General features: G+C 39.0%; 1 protein-coding gene across 1 annotated transcript in view; it reads right to left on the bottom strand.

Annotated features, from left to right (window-relative positions):
* The window catches only part of LOC138352970 (tripartite motif-containing protein 5-like), a 219,384-nt gene extending 205,182 nt beyond the window's left edge, over positions 1-14,202 (bottom strand). The window contains exon 1 of the mRNA XM_069305632.1: positions 13,975-14,202. The gene's annotated coding sequence lies outside the window, so the exon portion shown is untranslated. The remainder of the gene's footprint in view (positions 1-13,974) is intronic.
* Positions 14,203-19,180: the final 4,978 nt, after the last annotated feature.

A 19,180-nucleotide genomic window follows, 5' to 3' on the forward strand; every position in this document is an offset into this window, starting at 1 on the left:
ATATATTAAAACAACAAAACAAAACACCTTTACGGTGTTACAATGGAATCTGAGGCCATTCCCTGGACTATATCCAATCCTATCATAGTGATAGACACCAATGTGTAGCCATTAATGATATAACCTCTCCCACTCTACCAATAACCGTTGGAGTGCCACTGGGCAGCATCTTGGGGCCTCTCCTATTTCTTATATAAATCAATGATCTGCCTAATGTCTCTAACATTCTGAAACCTATATTGTTTGCTGATGATACTACCCTCATCTATTCTAACCCCAACCTACATACACTAAATAATGTTGTTAATAATGAACTAAAAAAAGTTCACTTATGGATGTCAATCAACAAACTATCACTTAACATAGAAAAGACCTACTACATCTTATTTGGTAGCAAATCAACAAATGCAATTCAGCTTCAGATAGACAATGTTAACATTAGTAATAAAAATGATGGAAAGTTTCATGGCCTATTCCTAGACAAGAGACTCAACTTCAGCACCCACATACAACACATAACTAAGAAAGTCTCTAAAACAGTTGGTATACCCTCCAAAATCAGATATTATGTACCTAACTCTGCTCTCATCTCACTATATTATGCACTTATCTATCCCTATCTTAATTATGGTATCTGTGCATGGGGTTCAACCACTGCAAACCACCTCAAGTCCATCATTACCCAGCAAAAATCTGCTATCAGAATAATAACCAATTCTGCTTTCAGACAACACTCAGCCCCCTTGTTTAACTCCCTAAACATGCTAAATATAATCTCACTCCACACATTCTCTTGTGTCAACTACATTTACAAAACCCTGTTCTTAAATGCAAATCCTGCACTGAAACTCTCCCTGGACAGATGTAATAGGACCCATTATCACCACACCAGAAATAAATATCTCTGTGATATCCCCAGTCAAACTTAATCAGAGTAAACACTCTATACAAATAAAGGGACCTAGTCTATGGAACTCACTCCCTAATGAATTGAAAAGCTGTCCAACTTTGGCGTCATTCAAAAACAAAACTAAAAAGTACCTAATTTCATCTTCATAGTTTTCTAGCTTGTTGCTTTAAAATTGCACTGTATCTAGTGCTACCCAATCTCCCAATCTTGATGTACCCAATCCAAACAACTTTACCATTGTGATCATTGCTGTCTTCTTATATGCACTATCAATTTGCTGTATCGTGCCTATTAATCTTTGTTTAAATTACCAATCAAGCTGTCAATGCAATCAATCAGAGCTTTAATATACCAATGTGCTTTAATATACCTACTAATTTCTCTCATCTCATTTTTTTCTTGCAATGTATCTGTTATCATTTTATTAATTCTGCTAGAATTTACCTACTTAAAATTATCTGTTAGATTAAGGACCTGCTCAAAACGCTGTGTGTATTAGCGGCTTTACAAGATTGTAAATACCATGCTATGTATTCTCACAAACCCAATGTACCTTCTTGTATATAAATAAATAAATAAATAAATAAGTATATATAGATATATATATATATATATATATATATATATATATGTCACATATATAAGCCCCATAATTTTGAGCATAGCGATGAACCCTGAGCGCTCCATCGCCCAGTGCCCAAAATTTGCTCAACTTCCCAGCTCCATCACGGCTAAAGTATGTCAGTTAAACAAGCTACGAGGATGAGGGAAGGGGACGTTCCCTCCATGCTAGATTTGATATTTACCAGGAAGGAGGATGAAATATTTGACATTCAGTACCTTCCTCCCTTGGGTAAAAGTGACCATGTCTTTTTGGGAATAAAATATGAAATGCGTTATAATCTGGAAGAAAATATGACGGTCGATGCAAATGAAAAACCTGACTTTAGGAGAGGACATTATGGCAACCTTAGAAAACTTTTTAGTGAGTATAATTGGACAGACTTGTTGCTAGGCAAGGAAGTGAATGAGATGTATGTCAGGTTTTGTGAAATATATGATAAAGGCACAAAAAAATTTATACCAAAACAGAGAAGAAGAACTAGGAAACAGGATTGGTTCAACAGAAAGTGCGAGAGGGCCAGATACCAAAAGACACAAAAATGGAATCAATACAGGAAGAGGCCAAACCCCCAAACATACCAGTGATACAAAGATGCGAGAAACAACTACACGGCAGTGAGGAGAGAGGCAGAAAGAAATTTTGAAAAAGGGATTGCAGACAAATGTAAAACAAAACCAGGTCTATTCTATAAATTCATAAACAACAAATTGCAGGTAAAGGATAATATTCAGAGGTTGAAAATGGGAAATAGATTCACAGAAAATGAAAAGGAAATGTGTGAAACATTAAACGAAAAGTTCCAAAGTGTGTTTGTACAAAATGAAATCTTCAGGGAACCAAATACAATAAGAATTCCAGAGAACAACATAGAGCACATAGAGGTGTCTAGAGACGAAGTGGAAAAAATGCTCAAGGACCTAAATAAGTACAAAGCAGTTGGTCCAGATGGAGTTTCACCATGGGTTCTGAGAGAATGTGCACCTGAGCTCAGCATTCCTCTTCAACTGATTTTTCAGGCATCCCTGTTTACAGGAGTTGTAGCTGATGTGTGGAAAAAGGCTAACATAGTTCCAATCTACAAAAGTGGAAGCAGGGAAGACCCCCTTAATTATAGACCGGTATCATTGACAAGTGTAATAGTCAAAATACTGGAAAAAATAATTAAATCTAAAGGGGTAGAACACCTGGAGAGAAATGATATAATATCAGATAGACAGTATGGTTTTCGATCTGGAAGATCCTGTGTATCGAATTTACTCAGTTTCTATGATCGAGCAACAGAGATATTACAGGAAAGAGATGGTTGGGTTGACTGCATCTATCTGGACCTAAAAAAGGCTTTCGACAGAGTTCCACATAAGAGGTTGTTCTGGAAACTGGAAAATATTGGAGGAGTGACGGGTACGCTTCTAACATGGATGAAAAATTTTCTGACTGATAGAAAAATGAGGGTTGTGATCAGAGGCAATGTATCGGACTGGAGAAATGTCAAAAGTGGAGTACCACAGGTTTCAGTTCTTGCACCAGTGATGTTTATTGCCTACATAAATGATCTACCAGTTGGTATACAGAATTATATGAACATGTTTGCTGATGATGCTAAGATAATAGGAAGGATAAGAAACTTAGATGATTGTCATGCCCTTCAAGAAGACCTGGACAAAATAAGTACATGGAGCGCCACTTGGCAAATGGAATTTAATGTTAATAAATGCCATGTTATGGAATGTGGAATAGGAGAACTTAGACCCCACACAACCTATATATTATGTGAGAAATCTTTAAAGAATTCTGATAAAGAAAGAGATCTAGGGGTGGTTCTAGATAGAAAACTATCACCTGAGGACCACATAAAGAATATTGTGCGAGGAGCCTATGCCACGCTTTCTAACTTCAGAATTGCTTTTAAATACATGGATGGCGATATACTAAAGAAATTGTTCAAGACTTTTGTTCGGCCAAAGCTAGAATATGCAGCAGTTGTGTGGTGCCCATATCTTAAGAAGCACATCAGCAAACTGGAAAAGGTGCAAAGACATGCTACTAAGTGGCTCCCAGAACTGAAGGGCAAGAGCTACGAGAAGAGGTTAGAGGCATTACATACAAAATAGTAACAGGAATTGATAAAATCGATAGGGAAGATTTCCTGAGACCTGGAACTTTAAGAACAAGAGGTCATAGATATAAACTAGCTAAACACAGATGCCGAAGAAATATAAGAAAATTCACTTTCGCAAACAGAGTGGTAGACGGTTGGAACAAGTTTGAGGAGAAGGTGGTGGAGGCCAAGACCGTCAGTAGTTTCAAAGCACTAAATGACAAAGAGTGCTGGGAAGACGGGACACCACGAGCGTAGCTCTCATCCTGTAACTACACTTAGGTAATTACATACAATATTTATTTTTTAGTTTCCCGTGATCAGAGACTTTATTTTAACATTAGAAGAGAAAAAAATTTTTGCCAAGAATTTATTTCCTGCACACAGGGGGTATCCATATTTGGAGCCCGAGCAACACAGTGACGAATAAGGATACAAAGTATGCTCTCGGACGCAAGTTCGAATCCTTGTCATGGCCCTTGTGGATTTGTTCATACAAAGGCTAGTAGAACATTAGAAAACTTCAAGAAATATTCAATTAAAGATGCAATTTACAACTAGGCCATAGAATGGAGTGAGTTAAAGGTCACCACATTAACCCTTCAATTGTGCATCGCATCATATGATGCTTTGACCGACTTGCAGTAAATTGCGCATCGCATCATGTGATGCTTTGGAGTACTACGCAAGATTTAAACAGCCCGCGGATACACGGGGTTCACCAGACCTGTATCATTGACAAGTGTAATAGTGAAAGTATTGGAAAAGCTAATCAAAACTAAATGGGTAGAACACCTGGAGAGAAATGATATAATATCAGACAGACAGTATGGTTTTCGATCTGGAAGATCCTGTGTATCGAATTTACTCAGTTTCTATGATCGAGCCACAGAGATATTACAGGAAAGAGATGGTTGGGTTGACTGCATCTATCTGGACCTAAAAAAGGCTTTCGACAGAGTTCCACATAAGAGGTTGTTCTGGAAACTGGAAAATATTGGAGGGGTGACCGGTAAGCTTCTAACATGGATGATAAATTTTCTGACTGATAGAAAAATGAGGGCAGTAATCAGAGGCAATGTATCGGAATGGAGAAATGTCACAAGTGGAGTACCACAGGGCTCAGTTCTTGCACCAGTGATGTTTATTGTCTACATAAATGATCTACCAGTTGGTATACAGAATTATATGAACATGTTTGCTGATGATGCTAAGATAATAGGAAGGATAAGAAATTTAGATGACTGTCATGCCCTTCAAGAAGACCTGGACAAAATAAGTATATGGAGCACCACTTGGCAAATGGAATTTAATGTAAATAAATGTCATGTTATGGAATGTGGAATAGGAGAACATAGACCCCACACAACCTATATATTATGTGAGAAATCTTTAAAGAATTCTGATAAAGAAAGAGATCTAGGAGTGGTTCTAGATAGAAAACTATCACCTGAGGACCACATAAAGAATATTGTGCAAGGAGCCTATGCTATGCTTTCTAACTTCAGAATTGCATTTAAATACATGGATGGCGATATACTAAAGAAATTGTTCATGACTTTTGTTAGGCCAAAGCTAGAATATGCAGCTGTTGTGTGGTGCCCATATCTTAAGAAGCACATCAACAAACTGGAAAAGGTGCAAAGACATGCTACTAAGTGGCTCACAGAACTGAAGGGCAAGAGCTACGAGGAGAGGTTGGAAGCATTAAATATGCCAAAACTAGAAGACAGAAGAAAAAGAGGTGATATGATCACTACATACAAAATAGTAACAGGAATTGATAAAATCGACAGGGAAGACTTCCTGAGACCTGGAACTTCAAGAACAAGAGGTCATAGATTTAAACTAGCTAAACACAGATGCCGAAGAAATATAAGAAAATTCACCTTCGCAAATAGAGTGGTAGACGGTTGGAACAAGTTAAGTGAGAAGGTGGTGGAGGCCAAGACCGTCAGTAGTTTCAAAGCGTTATATGACAAAGAGTGCTGGGAAGACGGGACACCACGAGCGTAGCTCTCATCCTGTAACTACACTTAGGTAATTACCTTCATCACGGCTCTTGTAAACAGACGCCATTTTTAAAAAAAATCATGCGCCAAACTCCCGGGTGATAGGGGCCTTAGTATTGAGTGAGCCACCAAGCCTGACGCACGCAGTATGAACTCACAGCACTGCTGTTCAGCTTGTGACCAAAGCATCGCCTCAAAATGCCATAATATACTTGTTCATGCTATTATGTAGCGATGACATTATTACAGACGACCCCTGACTGTGATAAAACTGACCAGGGTTCTGATAATAGCAGGATTGTGGTGATATTTGGCGCTGTGCACCATGGAGGGAGGAGTAATGCTGTGGGAGGGAGGATGGTGGCGTTGTCTTTTGAGTGTGTGTGGCCACCTTTTACAATACAATACAATACAATACAATACAATTTTATTTAGGTAAGGTACATACATACAATAAATATTTACAAGGATTGTTTAACTTATAGGTATAGCTAGTACATACAATGCCTAAAGCCACTATTACCCAAAGCGTTTCGGGCATGATAAACTTAAATGACAAGCTTAATACTAATTGAGCATAATGAGTAGAATGAAAACAAGAAATGAAAACATAGATGAAAAAGCAGCACAAATACAATTATGTCGACAAACAGCGCTCTTTAAAGAAAAAAACAGACATTGGTTGACAATAGAAGGGTAAGGTAGGTTACAGGGAATTTATTAGGTATAGCTTCGCTTTTAACTTAAACTGGTTGAGAGAGGTACAGTCTTTAACATGGTTGGGAAGGTCATTCCACATTCTGGTCCCCTTGATTTGTAGAGCATTTCTAGTTTGATTAAGTCGTACTCTAGGAATATCAAAACTGTATTTATTTCTGGTGTGATGCTCATGGGTTCTGATACAACCTTCTATGAAGCTTTTGAGATCAAGATTGGCATTATAGTTTAGCGTTTTATATATGTATAATACACATGAGAGAATGTGCAGTGACTTAATGTCTAACATATTCAGAGATTTAAGTAGGGGTACCGAGTGATGTCTGGGGCCAGAATTGGATATTGTCCTAATAGCAGCTTTGTGTTGAGTAATTAGAGGACGTAAGTGATTTTGGGTAGTAGAGCCCCAAGCACAAATACCATAGTTGAGATATGGATAGATAAGGGAGTAATAGAGAGTCACCAGGGCAGGGCGTGGTACATAATATCTGATCTTAGAAAGAATGCCCACAGTTTTTGAAACTTTTTTTGATATGTTTAGAATGTGTCCCTGGAAATTAAGCTTGTGGTCAATGAGAATGCCAAGGAATTTGCCATCTAATTTGTTACAAATTTGGATATTGTTTATTTTGAGATTTATTTGATTAGAGGATTTATTGCCAAACAGAATATAAAAGGTTTTGTCAATGTTAAGGGTGAGTTTGTTGGCAGTTAGCCACAGATGGACTTTATTTAGCTCAGTATTTACTGTGGCATTTAGAGCAAGGGGATCAGGACTGGAGTAAATGAAGGTTGTCGTCAGCAAATAGAATTGGTTTGAGGTGTTGGGAGGCATTTGGAAGGTCATTAATGTAGATGAGAAAGAGGAGAGGGCCAAGTATGCTGCCCTGGGGAACACCAATGTTGATGGGTAGGGTGGGAGAAATTGTGTTATTCACAGAAACATATTGGAGCCTGTCAGTAAGGTAGGATTTGAGGTATTGTAGGGAGTGTCCTCTGACTCCATAATGATGTAATTTAAGAAGAAGGTTTTGGTGGTTGACAGTGTCAAAAGCTTTACGCAGGTCCACAAACAACCCAACAGAGAACTCATTTTTATCAAGAGCTGTATGAATCGAGTTAAGCATACTAATAAGTGCATCGTTAGTGCTTTTTTGGGTCTGAAGCCATATTGGCAAGGGCTAAGTATATTGAGTTTGGCTAGATATGAGTAAAGCTGCTTATAGATTAGTTTTTCAAAATTTTTTGACAAGTTTGGCAGGATAGATATAGGTCTGTAGTTGTTAACATCTGTGAGATTACCACATTTGTGGACAGGCGTTACTCTCGCTTTTTTTAGAATATCTGGGAAGGTTTGGAGTTCAAGTGACTTGTTGAAGAGCAAAGCAATAGCAGGGGCTAAAGATCTGGAGGCTTTTTTGTAAATTAAAGTTGGTATCTCCTCAAGGGCACCAGACTTGGTTTTAAGGGAAAGGATTATCTCATTGACGTCAGTGGAATTAATAGGCTTTAGGTACAGAGACTGTGGATAGTTACCTGAAAGATAGTCATTAATGTCTGTACTGGAAGATGGAATATCATTTGCAAGGGATGAACCAATGGAAGAGAAGAACCTATTGAACTCAGTAGCAGAATCAGAGGCTGAAAGCTGACCATCGTTATTAGACAGGAGAGTCGGTTTGTTATTTAAAGACTTCTTTGATCCCAATATTTGAGAAATTGTTCTCCAAGTTTGTTTAATGTTGCTCTTTATTTGGGTAAATTTATCTTCGTAGTATCTAGTTTTGGCTCGTCTAATTATCTTAGACAGCAATAATGAGTAATTCTTTGAGAATTCTTTGGAGACAATTCCTAACCTATACTTCTTCTCAAGGTCATGTTTTTTATTAATAGATTTAAGTATTCCCTTTGTAAGCCAGGGATTGTTAAGCCTTTTGGTTGTGACTTGTTTTGTAAGCATAGGACAGTGGGTATTATAAAGGCTAAGAGTTTTTTGAAGAAAAGATTGTACTGCAAGGTTGATGTCCACTATGTTACCTAACTCGGACTCCCAGTTGACATTATCAGCAGCAGTTATAAAATTGTCTATAGCAGTTTCATTGTGTAGTCTAAAACGTATCACTCTTGACTCAAGAGGTGGTTTGCTAATGTTAGTTAAGAGAAATGTGGGGTAATGATCTGTAGTGCTATCGGTGATTATACCTGAAGTAAGCGGAGAGGTTATGTTTGTCCAGATGTGATCGAGCGTCGTGGCAGTGCTATCAGTGATTCTAGTAGGTCTAGTGATTAAGGGTATGAGGAAGCAGGAATTCATACAGTTGAGGAAGCTAACAGCAGTGGGGTGTTCAGGCTCGCAGAGGTCAATATTAAAGTCCCCTGCGATAATTAGGTGGTTTTTGTTCAGTCTGTTATCAAGTATTAGATTTCTAAGGTTTGAGTTGAATTCGGACACATCAGTGTTAGGAATTCTATAAACTGCACCCACAGTCAGGACAGACTCGGCACCCTTGACTCTGAAGCTGGCGAAGATATACTCCCCATAGCAGTCTCTGGTTCTAATTTCTTTTAAGCATGTTAGTTCTTGGTGGTAGTAAAGAGCAGTGCCACCACCTCTCTGAATTTGATGACAGTTGTTGACAGACAGTTGACGACAGTTGACGACAGTTGAATTTGACGACAGTTTTATTGACTGCACTCACCATACCAGCTTAGTGGTTCGCTATGGTGAACACAAATGTAGATACTTATATATAACGTGTGTATAGTGTGAGATAACAGCAAGAGTAGGAGGTTGGGAGCCGCCATTTTGGTGAGGAAGGAGCGTCGTCTGCAGGACTTATCATGTTGTTTACTGATGACCATGATGGTCTTTGGGCACCATACCAGTTTACTTGTACAAGTATGGTGAATAAAACAGGTAGATATTTATATATAATGTGTGTATATAGCGTAATAACACCACACAGTATTGTTGTAGGAGAAATATTAGTGTGTCTGGCCTTGAGGGCGGCAGCCATCAGCTGACTGTGTGAGTAGCTACGTCTTTACTCACCATACAAGCTTAGATATACAGTTATGGTGAACAAAACATGTAAATACTTATATATAACGTATGTATATAAAAGCAAAAACAGTATGGTGGGTGGAGAATGGTGGCAAGTCAGGTGAGGTGAGGTGAGGGAGGGAGGGAGTGGCAGCCAGTGGCAGCCAGTCACTGCCTGCCACTGCCACTCAGCATACCAACTTAGTGGTTCGTTATGGTGAACAAAACATGCAGATACTTATATATAACCTGTGTATATAGTGTAATAACCGACTAAGTATTTGTTCACTGTTTGATGAACATAATTGAATCAACAATATGCACACCATATTTTTGAGTACAGCGATGATTCACTCATTTTATTATATAAATATATCACACTACACACAATTGAATAATATTACAGCAAAAAAACTATGAAAAATCAATCAGAGACATTGAAATAATTAGATAATTAACTCTTTGTGGAAACTCTGGCCTGACAGCTGGCGATCAACAGACCACCTGGGACGCACGCTCAGTCAGCGCCTGATTTTTGCCAGAATTCCCTGCCCTATAGTGGGCAATATATGCCACTTACGATTTTTTTATTATTTTTCCCGTGATCAGTGAACACAAATTAACAGGTTAGGAAGAAAAAATAATTTTCTTTTTTTTTTGGTATGCGCCTGTGGGTGTCAAATGGTATATAGCTATGCGCCATTTAAGGGTTAAAGAATGCATGGAATAAAATTCTGAGTCCGGTACCTGGTTAGAATGAAGATGAAGATTACTATGATTTTGAGGGCTTTGATAATGCGATTTTTGAGACATTCAGAGATGCATGTGAGGAAGATTTGCAACTTTCTGATGTGAATGCGTAGTTAGATAATGATGCTGATGATCCAGGTTATGGTGAATTAACTGATGATGAGATTACCCAGTGTGTTACTGGTAATAATGATGAAGATGTGGAAGAGGAAGATGACAGTGTGTTACCTATTCCATATGCTGCATCATTGCAAAAGGTTAATGATCTGCTTGATTTGGTTGCTGTAACTAATAATGAAAAGCTGAGAGATTATTACCCGCACCTAAAGGACATGAAAGATATTATAATGAAGCACACGACAAAGAAACAATCTAAGATTCAAAAGTTTTTGGTACGGTTTCACAGTAGGCCTACAGGACCAGCACCCAGCAATAGCAAAGACTCACCTTCCGAGGATGCCCAGGCAACTGGACCAGCACCCAGCACTAGCAAGGACACTCCTTCCAAGGATGCTCAGGCAACTGGACCAGCACCCAGCACTAGCAAGGACTCACCTTCCAAGGATGCTCAGGCAACTGGACCAGTACCCAGCACTAGCAAGGACTCACCTTCCAAGGATGCCCAGGCAACTGGACCAGCACCCAGCACTAGCAAGGACTCACCTTCCAAGGATGCTCAGGCAACTGGACCAGTACCCAGCACTAGCAAGGACTCACCTTCCAAGGATGCTCAGGCAACTGGACCAGTACCCAGCACTAGCAAGGACTCACCTTCCAAGGATGCCCAGGCAACTGGACCAGCACCCAGCACTAGCAAGGACTCACCTTCCAAGGATGCCCAGGCAACTGGACCAGCACCCAGCACTAGCAAGGACTCACCTTCCAAGGATATCCAGGCCACTAGACCAGCACCCAGCACTAGCCATAACTTACTTGGGAGTACCAATTGAGCTGTACAGCACAGTTCTAATGACATTAAATGTACAAAGTGTAGTTTATATGATAAGTGTACTGCAGTAGTGTGATTCTAGTGGTCTGTACTTTATGTACAGACTGTAGTGTATAATGTACATTTGTTAGAAAAGTTACTGTTCTTTAAACAATTTATATTCATATGTGTGTGGCACTCTCAGGATATTGAGGCTAACAAAGTTTGCACTACACAACTCAACTGGTAAGGTAAGTACAGTACTGTAACATGCAATATCAATTTATTTCATTGCAATACAAATTCTTTGTTATTTAAATTTTTCATAAGGCAAATGTGGACTGGCATATGCATTAATGTGATTGTATTTTTTTTTTTGGGGGGGAAGGGGGTTGCTGGGGCCGAACGGATGGAATGAATTCCACACTGGAATGAATCGGCTATGCCCCATATAGTTCATTCAAGCGAGTACACACATTTAATTTCTACATTTACTATCTACATTTAATGTCATCCAATTTCATGCATTTCTTTGATAAAGTGTTTACTTGTGTCCTTTATGATCTTGGTTATTTGAAACTGTTGGCCAAATTAACCTTAAATTATAGTATGTTACTCTATGTTCTGATATGTTCAAAGAAAATGTTATGAGGAATAGTTCACTTGCTTTTCTAAATTACACCTTGTATTTCCATCCTGTAATTAATGTAAATAAACTACTGTACTGTTGCTAGAACTACTGACTCCATAATGTAATAGTCTATGCTTGTCATCCTTAAGTTTCACCTTCTTTGTATTCATTTTTTATTTTCCTTGAACATTCTCATTTTGTTAGCTTACTTCTCTAATAGTATTAAGTGTTTTATCCCGTCACAACTTTAATTAAAAAATTTATATATTATTATTAATTTTGCCCGAAACGCTTTGCGTAATAGTGGCTTCATTAGTATGTGTAACTTCTGTCCCTTCAATTGAACAATATTCTTATGTTCTTTGTACACACAATCTTTTGAATAAATAATATTATTATTATTATTTACACAGAAAATCACACTAAAGTGATATAGATCAATGAGAAAATTCACTCGGGCTGGGAGATGATGCAAACCTGCAATGTTTGCATTACCTCACAGCCTCAGTGGATTGTTCATTGATGTATATCACCTTAGTGTGATTTTCTGTGTATCTGAAGTTGTGCATACAGTGTTGAACTACAGTACTTTATCCTTCACCTGAGTGCTTGGGGTCTTCCATAAAACTTGGACTGGCTTCAGGACTGTGATATCAGGATATCACAGACTTCCTGTGATATCAGTAGAAATCCGATTGTAATTAAGTCTGTGGTGGTACAGTAGTAGAGTATGCGGCTGGCAATGCCTTGGTCATGGGTTTGCAACACCACACAGTCCCAGTGGAATTTCTCATTATTATTATTATTATAAAAGTTATCATTATTCGATAGGCCAATGTCCACACCCCAACAATGCTATTGGCATATAATTTACCCCAACAATTCTACTGGCCTACATCTACACCTCCAACAATTCCATAGTCCTATTTCCATACCCCAACATTTTTGTTGAAGAAAAAAAAATGCTGTTTGTTGACCAACTTGTATATTGGCTATTTTCTACCATGTCCCCCCCTTTTTTCATCTTTTATTATTTTTATTTTTTTCTTTCAATGCAATTTATACTTTAAGCTTAATTACTATTAAGTTTTAGTCTAAGTGTTTTTTTTTCCCCACCTCACCTTGCCCGAAACGCTATGCGTACTAGTGGCTTTAGGTATTGTATGTACTACCTCTATCTTTAAATCAAACAGAATATTTGTACTGTAACTCTGCAACTATGTATATACTTTTCCTAAATAAATTTTTAATTTTTTTATTATTAACAATTGTATGTTGGGGGTGTAAGACAATGTTGGAGCAGACAATGGTGGAGCAGAAAGCTCAGTACTCACTTGCCCCCTTCAGAGCAGGAGAGATTGCTGAAATAGAGGGAATACAGAGAACATATACGGCACGCATCGTTGAGATAAAACACCTAAATTATTGGGATCGTCTCAAAGCTCTCCGAATGTACTCTCTAGAAAGGAGATGAGAGAGATACCAAATAATATACACATGGAAAATACTGGAGGGCCACGTCCCAAATCTACACAGTAAAATAACAACGTACTGGAGTGAATGATATGGAAGAAAATGCAGGATTGAACCAGTGAAGAGCAGAGGTGCCATAGGCACAATCAGAGAACATAAGAACATAAGAGCAAAGGCAACTGCAGACGGCCTATTGGCCCATACGAGGCAGCTCCTATCTATAACCACCCAATCCCACTCATTTACATGTCCAACCCACGCTTGAAACAATCGTGGGACCCCACCTCCACCACGTTACGCGGTAATTGGTTCCACAAATCAACAATCAACAACCCTGTTACCGAACCAGTATTTACCCAAGTCTTTCCTAAATCTAAATTTATCCAATTTATACCCATTGTTTCATGTTTTGTCTTGTGCTGATACTTTTCATACCCTATTAATATCCCCTTTGTTGTGTCCATTCATCCACTTGTAAACCTCTATCATGTCACCCCTAACTCTTCGCTGTATAAACATCAGAGGTCCACGGTTGTTCAACGTTCTCCCAGTGACTATAAGAAATATTGCCGGAACAACCGTGGACATCTTCAAGAGAAAACTGGACTGTTTTCTAAGAGAAGTTCCGGATCAGCCAGGCTGTGGTGGGTATGTGGCCCTGCGGACCGCTCCAAGCAACAGCCTGGTGGACCAAACTCTCACAAGTCGAGCCTTTCCTCGGGCCGGGCTTGGGAGGTAGAAGAACTCCCAGAACCCCATCAACCAGGTAATGCACTCAAGTACTTACGGAGGATGATGAGAGTGCGACGAACAAGGTGGTCAGGTGGAGCCAGTGACTCCTTCCTTCAACAGTTTTGTCTCTCCCTCGTGGTATATCCTTAATGTCTTCAGTGGTGTGGCCTCACCACACACTTACACTGCCATAAGTGTCCTGAGAGTACTGTGGGAGGGACAATTTGGCGGGTATTGTGGACACAGGTCTTTAAGACAGGCGAACCTCACGAGTCGTGGAGACGTCTATAGCAACCTTTGTTGTGATGACGTCACTCGCTCGCTCGCTTACCCGCCACGTTGCTCTTCCCATTTTCTTTGGTTACTGATCTTTGCCGACGTTTAATTTACTTGAGACACTAATATTGGTGGCCTCAACGAGGACAGGAAGTTGGCGGCTTGTCAAAGGTCCTACCCATTTGCCTGGACGATCTTTTCTATCTGTATTTTAAAACCCAGTAGAGTTTTGGCGTTTACCTTACCTACTTTTTGGCGAGTAGGCTGTTCCACGGGTTTACCACCATACGGGTGAAAAAGCCTCTCCTGTTTTCTGTCCTACATTGAGGCTTGTTGAGCTTGAACCCGTTGCCCCTCGTTCGTGTTACATCTGACCTTTTGAAGAAAGTGTCCGGATCAACATCGTCCAAATTGTTGAGTATTTTAAGTGTTTCGATGAGCTCCGCCCTGTCATGCCTGGTTTGCTGTGTTGTTTGGCCAGTGGCCCTCAACCCTTCCTGATACGAGAGATGACTAAGCTCTGGTATGATTTTTGTTGCCCGGTGTTGCATCTTCTCCATAGCAGCTATGTCTTTCTGAAGATAAGGTCTCAATGCCTGTATGCAATAATCCAGATGGGGGCGCACCAGAGACTTATACAATTGAAGGACTACTTTAGTTTCCTTGAAGGTAAAGGCACGCTTGATTATTCCCAAGGTTTGGTTCGCTTTTTTTACTGCCGCTCCCACTTGTTGTGCAACTTTTAGTGAATGATGGATTCTGATTCCAATGTCGCATTCTTCATCTATCTGTTGTAAGGTAAAGCTGGCAATTTGGTAGTTGTGACGTGGAATGTTATGCCCTACAGGCAAGGTCTTGCATTTATCGACATTAAAGAGCATTTGCCAGTCATCTGACCATTGGTGGAGTTCATGTAGATCTCTTTGTAAGGTCTCAATATCACTTTCACTTCCTTCTTTATCATAGATTTATCCTCACATTCCTTATGTACATTCTTGTATATGCATAAATAAATAAATAAATAAATAGATCTTAGTGTCATCTGCAAATGTGTCATCTGCCCAACATTCCATCTCCCAGGATGAACAGGACAGCAAAAGCTGCTTGACTATGTTATTGTGTCGTCCCAAAATATTCCTGTGGAACGTGAAGGTGACAAGTGTATTGAAATAGTTCAGGCTCTCATAAAAGACGAATTGCGTGTCACTCTAAATAAAACTGACATTATTGCTGCCTACAGAGTAGGCAAAAGGAATCCTTCAGGTCTAAACCAGCGAAAAATTCGCCTCAAGCTAGCTTCCCAGTCCATAAAATCACATCTTGTCCGGACAGCTGCATCCCAACGAAAGGGAATCTACATGAACGAGTGCTTGACTCAAATCAAATCAAATCAAATCAAATGTTTATTTAGGTAAGGTACATACATACAAGAGATTTTACAAAGAGTGATGGATTTATAGATAGAGCTAGTACATACAATGCCTAAAGCCACTATTACGCAAAGCGTTTCGGACAAGAAAAACTTAAATGACTAAAGCTTAATACTAATTGAGCATAAAGAATAAAATGACAACATGGAATGAAAACATAGCTTAAAAAATCAGCACAAAAACAATTCTGTCGACAAACAGCGCTCTATAAAAACAGACATTGGTTGACAATAGAGGGGTAAGGTAGGTTACAGGGAATTTATTAGGTATAGCTAGAAAAAAACTAGAAAAAACTAGAAAAAAAGACTAGAAAAAGACAGCAACTCCTCCACCGCCTGCGTCAAATCCGTAATCAAAACCCAGCTGCGATTCATCAGTGCTTCGTTAGAGATGGCGTGATTAAAGTGAGAAAGACCTCAGGAGGTAAAATGTTTACAATTGCTAATGAGGATAACCTCAACACTTTCCTCTCCCAATGTGGTTTGTCTCACCTTATTATCCCTCTCATTGAGTCAACATAATTAACCCCCTTGTCACCTAGTGAGGGCTACGTATCCTAAGTCTCTTTGTTACACTTTTTTAAAGTAAATTTTAATTTAATGTATATTAGTCATTTATTGGACTTAATTAATTGAGTGCATTAATATATCTTTAGTTTTTATTAATTATAGGATCAAAACTAAACTATTTATAGTTAATAATCATTAGATTAAACTTGCCTATGTTTATTATTCAACTTTTTTCTTTGCTTTCATTTATTACCTAGGTTGCCTAGCCTCGCCATACTCCCTTACTCCATTGTACCCCTGGCTTTGTCTGTGTCTCAAAATGCAAATTATTACTTACAGTGTACCTGAGAGTACTTGTAAGCAATCTACTTCATTTTCTTTTTGTTCATTTTGTGTTTGTCTTGTAAAGGTCTTGTTTATATTTTAATTCTCCCCCTTTTATATCAAAATTTTGTTTTGTAATTGCCATTCTTGCCTTGTTTTCCTGCAACCAGCCTTCTTATGCAAACAAGTATAGACCCAGAACTAAACCTCTTATCCACTATCTTTGACAATCATCACTTTAATGATCAAAATTGCAGATATTTTACAGCACATGATGTAAACAATGTATTAACACATAATCACAATATCTCTGTAATTAACTTGAATGTAAGATCACTTAGCAAACACTTCGATGATGTTAGTGCCTTGATTGAAACTATTGACAACAAATTCTCTTTTATTATACTTACTGTGGGGCTAGTGGGGCTAGGTTTCCTAAGTCTCATTGTTTCATTTTCTGACTTAATTTCTAACTTTCAAAAACAACAACAACTCTGATCGAGGGAGGACGCTACGCACGCTACGCTCCTCACTATAAGCTGTATATCAGCCCTTAAACTTACGCCAGATGATGTAGACCACCACCCACAGGCAGCTAAGTACATGGAGTCCAAGCATGTTATAGCAAAACCAAAGTAACCGACCAAAATCAACTCATTCCATCTCAAATAAGTTTCAAAACAATCCTCTACGGTGTGAGTACCAGTGCATGCTGCCGCCACCGCGCTGCCTGACGCAAGTTTCTTCTCAACATATACCCCTCAGTCCATTCTAACCAATCATGTCTCCTAAAAATGTGACTGTGCAGGGAAATAAGGGCAACAAACTCCTTAACAAGACATCCATCCCGGCCAACTCTAACAATATCCGTGTTTCTCCGTCTGGAAGCTCTGGGGTCCGGGGTGGCGGGGCTGCCCTCCCCTCCACCCCATTGAGCAAAGGAGCAGAGTCCTCTCAACCCTCTCCTATGAACATGCTAGCATCCCAGTATAATCAACTCAAGCGAGCTTCCGGTCCCTCACCGGAATTCACTAACTGGACCGAGAATCTGTGGTTCAAAAAGTTGTGCCTAGTCCTCGAGTCACAAAATTCTATCATCTTGAGTCTTCTCAACGAGAATCTAGCGAACCGCGCTAATCTCCAACAACAACAACAAGAAATAACCCTCCTCCGCGAGGATATTAGAAACTACAAGGCTAGCCAAGACCAACTACAGCATGATTTGAATGATCTCCATGAGGTAAACAACCTTCGGAAAACTGATGAAGCCTTAAAAAAGCAGGAGGAAGCTCTCAGCAAAATGACTGCATGTATCAGTACATTTTCAGCTCAACGTTCCGTCTCCCAGGAGGAACAAGACCAGCAAAAGCTGCTAGACTCTGTTATCGTGTCGTCCCAAGATATACCTGTGGAACATGAAGGTGAAAATTGTTTCGAAATAGCTCAGGATCTCTTAAAAAACAAATTGCAGCTCAATCTAAACAAAACTGACGTTATTGCTGCCTACAGAGTAGGCAAAAAGAATCCATCAGGTCTAAATCAACGGAAAATTCGCCTGAAGCTGTCTTCCCAGTTCACGAAATCCAATCTAGTCCGGACAGCTGCATCCCTACGGAAGGGATTATACATCAACGAGTGCTTGACCAGGAACAGACAGCAAATCCTCTACCGCCTGCGTCAAATCCGGCAACAAAACCCAGATGCTATTCATCAGTGCTTCGTTAGAGATGGTCTGATAAAGGTGAGAAAAACCGCAGAGGGCAAAATGTTTACAATTACTAGAGAAGAAAACCTCAACACTTTCCTCTCCCAATGTGGTTTGTCTCACCTTATCACTCCCAATGAATTAACTTAATTAACCCCCTGTCAACTAGTGGGGCTAGGTATCCTAAGTCTCCTTGGTTCATTTTCTGACTTAATTTTTAACTTACTCTTACCTAGTCATTTACCGAAATTATTTAATTGAGTTATTAAGTAGTTCTTCAGGTCTTTTTATTTATACAGTCATTACTGAACTATCTATAGTTATTAATCATTAGCTTAAATTTGCCTATGTTTATTATTCAACATTTCTTTGATTTCATTTATTACCTAGGTTGCCTAGCCTTGCCATGCTCCCTTACTCCGTTGTACCCCTGGCTTTGCCTGCATCTCAAATTGCAAATTGTTACTTACAGTGTACCTGTGAGTACTCGTAAGCAATCTACCTCATTTTTGCTCAATTTGTTTTTTTTTAGTATTGCTTAGTCTTGCTTATATTTTTTGTTTTGTATTTCCATGTCTTGTGTTTTGTATAGTCCATGTTTACATGTTTTTTCTTTAATCTCATTAATTGCCTAGGTTGCCTAGCCTAGCCATACTCCCTTACTCCATTGTACCCCTGTAAGCCCCTTTTGTGCTTGTTTTGTACAGTATTGTGTATATATTTTTCCCTATTTTATAGCTTTTTTCTACTTATTTCTGATTCTACAATCAGCTTTTTTTATGCAGTCAAGTATAGACCCTGAACTTAACCTCTTATCCACTATCTATGACAATAATCACTTTAATGATCTAAATTGCAGATATTTTGCAGCACATGATGTAAACAATGTATTAACTCATAATCACAATATCTCTGTAATCAATTTGAACGTTAGATCCCTAGGTAAACACTTCGATGATGTTAGTGCCTTGATTGAAACTATTGGCAACAAATTCTCTTTTATTATACTTACTGAAA

This window comes from Procambarus clarkii, chromosome 55 (assembly GCF_040958095.1).
Source record: "Procambarus clarkii isolate CNS0578487 chromosome 55, FALCON_Pclarkii_2.0, whole genome shotgun sequence".
In the NCBI taxonomy this organism is placed as follows: Eukaryota; Metazoa; Arthropoda; class Malacostraca; order Decapoda; family Cambaridae; genus Procambarus; species Procambarus clarkii.